This window comes from Mustela nivalis (assembly GCF_964662115.1).
Source record: "Mustela nivalis genome assembly, chromosome: 7".
NCBI classification, from domain to species: Eukaryota; Metazoa; Chordata; class Mammalia; order Carnivora; family Mustelidae; genus Mustela; species Mustela nivalis.
In genome coordinates, this window is record NC_139026.1 from 84,675,723 (window position 1) to 84,680,896 (window position 5,174).

The 5,174-nt window shown below is 41.0% G+C and overlaps 1 long non-coding RNA gene across 2 annotated transcripts; it reads right to left on the bottom strand.

Moving 5' to 3' along the window:
• Positions 1 to 1,177: 1,177 nt before the first annotated feature.
• On the bottom strand, positions 1,178 to 2,682 carry LOC309870493. Of its 2 annotated transcripts, none has more exons than XR_014314618.1 (3): positions 2,385 to 2,682; positions 2,024 to 2,205; positions 1,178 to 1,359 (listed from the first exon to the last, which is right to left on the bottom strand). It is a non-coding gene; the product is annotated as an uncharacterized lncRNA (long non-coding RNA). The 2 variants fall into 2 exon arrangements; XR_014314619.1 differs by lacking the exon at positions 2,385 to 2,682 and adding an exon at positions 2,334 to 2,364 and having other exon boundaries at positions 2,024 to 2,200.
• Between the last annotated feature and the right edge of the window lie 2,492 nt (positions 2,683 to 5,174).

A 5,174-nucleotide genomic window follows, 5' to 3' on the forward strand; every position in this document is an offset into this window, starting at 1 on the left:
AGCCTTTGCTGGCCTCCAGCAAGCTTCTGCAGGACCCTCTATTTCCCTCTCACTGGGTACCCCAGGGTTCCTGGCTGTATACTTTTTGGCAGTCAGTTCTGTGGGGACAGGACTGTGTCCAACTTGCTGTGCTATATTTGTAACTCTTGGCCTCTGGCATAATAGAGTCTAAAAATATGTTTCACAAATGATACATGGAACACTAGAAAGTGCTATTGGACGTAAGCAGTTTCTAAGAGACATTATCCTTGCACTCAGTAAGGTCACCATGCCGGGGGTGTGGTGGGGGTGGGTTCAGGAGAACATAGCTTTCATGGGAACATACCCATGCATTTTACAACTACGGAAAGTAACAAGTAGGCAGACTCGTAACACCCGATTTAGAAAATAGTCTGATTATATGTAGAACTAACTCAAAACCTCAGTGTTCAGCTTAGAGTAGACTTTGGAGATACAAATTAAAAGGGGGGATTCAGCACAGATAAACCACAGAATAAGGACTGACTAAATATTGTACATATTTTCTTGTAATAGCTATTCTTTGCCTAGTTATTGATGGTCCATCTAAAGGAAGCAGGCTCGGAAAGTTTAACCCATCGTATTTTTAGAAGTACTTGAGTGAACTCTAACAACTCCTTGAGAGTTACGGCAACGTCCAGGACATTTTTTTGTCTTTGTTGGGCATGTGATATATTACTGCCTGCTGGGTCCAGTGTCTTCTAAGGAATTCTGCAGATCAAGTGCAGGGGTGTGACGGGAGACTTGTTCTGAAACAATCATCAGCCTGCTTGAAACAGTAATTAAAAATATTCCTAAGTCTGCTCAGAGTGTTGTCCACAATGCTTGCTACACATCCTAGAATTGTTTCCATAGAGCGTAGGCTCATATTACCCTTGACACCCCCTAAAGGCGTCATATCAGGTTGAGTGGGCTACTTGTATGCCTTTCTAACTTCCACAAGAATATTAAAAAAAAAAAAAAAAAGGGTGGGGGGAGAGAGAGAAGAGAAGGAAATCCTTGTTGATCTTTGATCCTGTACTTATAATGCCTTTTATACCCCCAAAGTATTGATATCTTCCCGATAAAATGTGAACTCCCCCATAGGGGGAGATAAATGAAACTTTCCCATTCTTGTTTTTCTTCCTCAACTGGAGGAAAACAGAAAAAGAAGGACTGCTTTTGCTTTGGGATAGGATTTATTTTTGGCTTATTTGTTGATTTGGGGGCATGTTACGAGCCTGTTAGGAGAGAGGAAAGCGCTGAAATCTGTAGGACGAGGCTTTTCATCCTGCCTCTGGCACCAGTCAGGCACACATACTGGGGTGAATCCCCTGTCCACATGATGGGCAGTTTCCCCACCTGAAAGGCAAGGAGAATGTATTTACCTCATGTGGCGGACATCTGCATTCAGCACAAACTGGTCAACAAGAATTTTAAAAATCTGATTACAACTTGCTTTTTTACATACATCTCTGTAGAAAGAAAACTGGATTTGAGCCAGAACCCTAGAGTTTTGGTTCAGCTACTTCTTAGATCTCAACAAGTTAACTCAGAAGCAGAATCATGACCTGGAAGGATTTTGAAGGATCATCCAGTCTGGCTCCTTTGACTTACAAATGACCAAACTGAGGTCCAGAAAAATGCCAGGCTTTGCTTCAGGCCATGTACTGGCCATAAATCAGGAGTCAGGGGGTGCCCTGTCCCAGGGTTCCTGCCTTTGGTAAAGAGCTATGCTGATTTGTCATGATATCATCAATTTTTCCTGGTGTCTATCTAATTTGATAACTAGAGTGCCAAAAAAGCTACTCTAGATCAAAACAGGAAAACGGCAATAATGAGTGATCAAGAGAGAATTACAGACTGGAGAGCCTTAGGACTCAGGTGTAGTCAGAAAACAGGCGGAGAGGGGTAAATATCAGAAGGACTTAGACACGGACTCCCAGTGCTAGAGCTCCTGATTCCCCATCAGTTCCTTCCCATGACCCCTGCCTCAATCTGATGGGAATCGGAAAGGCACACTTACCTCTTGTTGTTGAAAACCTTCACAGTGGGGGCACCTGGATGTCTCAGTGTGTTAAGCCTCTGCTTTTGGCTCAGGTCGTGATCTCAGGGTCCTGGAATGGAGCCCCGCATCAGGCTCTCTGCTCAGTGGGGAACCTGCTTCCTCTTCTCTCTGCTTGCCTCTCTGCCTACTTGTGATCTCTGCTTGTCAAATAAATAAATAAAATGTAAAAAAAAAAAAAGATTTAAAAAGAAACTTCTGGGACAACATAAGTTAACATCTAAACATAAATTTTTCTACATCCTTCTAAATAATAGGAACAGTAACAAACTGCTACCAGAATTTTCAGCGTGTTGTCAAATGGGATTTATAAACCAAACACACCTGTGTAATCAGCACCCTGATCCAGAAATAGAACATTATCCGCATTCCAGAAGCATCCTGTATGCCCCCACCATGTACTACCTCTCTCCTCACTTCTAAGAGCATGCATTCATGTTTTTTCCCCCTGTTTTTATACTTGAAGTATAAATGGAATAAAACAGTACATATTCATTTGTGTCTGGCTTCCTTGGGGGAATATTTTGGTGTTGGCTTAGTTCCACGAGAAGTAGGATTCCAAACTGGGGGGCCGTCCGTGGAGAGAAAACGTCTTCTGTGTACTACAGCCTCATTGTCATGATGGAAAGCTGGTGTCAACATAGCGGTTGATTAGTAAGAGTGTGTAGGTGTAATGGAGTTGAAACTTATCCTCGTTGCCAAGATTTTTGTACCTTACATGATTCATTTTACACTAAATTATCATTTTAGTTAGGCCAATGGATGTAAGTAGTACAAAATTGAGGAAAGTGAAAAATAAAACTCTTTCTCTTGTGTGTTTCCCTTGAATTTGTTACTTTTAAGCAAATTTTTGGTTCTGTCCTATGTTCAGAAGAGACTAATGAATTTTCTAAGTAAGTAATCCAAGTAAATAGAAACTCTTAAGGATCCCAGATGACTCCGTCTTAGTTATCTGTGGGTTCTTATGGTCTAACTAAATGACGGGTACGTGGTAGGGATGCAATTAATGATGGCTGCTGGAACAAATCTATAAACGAATGGTTAGGTCAGTGAAACAAAGCAACATAACTTTCTGATTCTGGAGAGTATGTGTCATCAAAGGAAAGAGTGGCAGTAAGAGCCTTAACATTCCTTGTAAATACTGGAAGGCTGTTGTGGAAGTCATTTTGCCTTTGGTATCTGGAGACAAGCAGCTGAGATTCTCTAGTCCCCACAGTGGGAGAGACTGCTAAGACTCTCCTGGAGTCCTTTTTCCTCTGCTTGTCTGAGTAATGGGATTCCTGAGTATTAGCAAGGCACACAGATACTCAGCTAGACACAGTATTTCACGGCATTCCTTGTAGCGACAAAATGAAGTTCTTGCCAATGGGGTGTCATCAGAAGTGATGTGGCAGCTTTTGGAAGTTTTTTTTTTTTTTTAAGAAACATTTCTTCTGGCGGGGAAATGGTAATAGGATAGTTAAAGGGAACCCAGACAGGAAAGACACTCATTGGTAGCAGAGTTTCCCTGCTTGTCCCTATTCTGTTGGGTGAGAGAGACACAAGCTTCTGTGTTATGAAGACATTATATCTTAGAGGATCTTTTTTTTTTTTTTTTTTTAAGACCTTAGCATGTTCCCTAATTAATATAGAAATTGGTACCAAAAATTGGTGTTATGGTAACAAAACCTAAAGTAAGTTTGTGGATTCAGGTAGCAACAGGCAGTAGGCGACATTGATACAGTATTTTATTTTTTCACAGATACTAAATTTATTATATAATTCAAAGTTGGCACAATATTTTAGCTAGGAAAATTGGTAACATTTGTTATTCAGTGGCATATCATTTACTAAATTAGTTACCTACCATAACTTGGATGATGAGCCTTGTACCTAATGACCTTTAGCTCAAGGAGAATAGCTTAGAATATCAGTATATGTTGCCTAGCCCACACTACTGCTAATAGTGTATTATAAGAGGAAAAGGAAGTTGGGTAATTATTAATCAGTAAGCAATATAGCTCTGATAATAGAAGTTTTCTCACTTATGGTTTGCAATCTAATATGACTCAGAACTTTTTTCAGGCTGTGCAAGCCTGAAAATCTGTCTGCATCCCCAAGTAGCTGCAGGTAAATTTGATGATGAAGGTCTTTCTCATCAGCTCTCTGTTAAGTGTTCTGCTTGTCCAGACAATGGAAGTCAGCCCAGAGCAAAGACTGAATTATAAAGACATTCCTTCTCAACTGTTTCAGATGGCTCTCACCAAAGGTAGCCAACATTAAGTTGAAGGAGAGAGGAAAAGGCTGAGCATAGAGACCAGTAAAAAAAAAAAAAAAAAAAAATAAAGAGACTTAGCTTAAGGGCTGTGACCAGAGAGATCTTTGGATTTTGTTACTTTCCTATGGGAGCGATAGATGAGGATCTTACTTCAGGGCGGGGTGAATGTGGTGTCTCCACAGAAAGAAGAACGTGTGCATGGATACTGTGCAGAGTGGTAACCATGGCAGACACTGAGAAGTTACCCTGACAACCATTTTTCTTTCTCTCTTTTTCTAACAAAATATCTTCACCACCACCCCCCTATTCCCCACCCCACGTATTAGCAGGGTACATGGTTGCCTACCTAGTGACTATATTCCTTCACCCTTCTTTGGGATTAGGTGTTGCTGGTGACTCATTTCTAGCTAATGACATGAGAAAAGGAGTTTTGTACCTGGTGGAAAATCATTGAGTATTGACTTTCTCTTCACCTCCTGGCTCTCCTATTGGCAGGGAAATAGTCAGAAAATGATAGCTTCCCTGGGCCACAGAGAGAAGCTTCATACTGATGACAACAGAGCCACCCAGCTTGTGTGATATCACCCATTTGCGGACTGTGATGTGGAAGAAAAGGAAACTTTGGTTTTACTTAAGCCACTGTATTTTGGTGGTGGGGGGTGTCTTCGTTTCAGCAGCTTAATGTGGAGGCTTTTGTGCACTGTTGGGTTCAATACAAAAAAACCAGAAACAACTTTAAGTATTCTAATCAGGGAAGGATTTAACACAGGGAACTAGGTGCTTACTAAAGCATTAGAAGGGTTGAAGAAGCAAGTTCTAGATTGTTCCAAAGTTTTCCAGGAATGGCTACAGAAC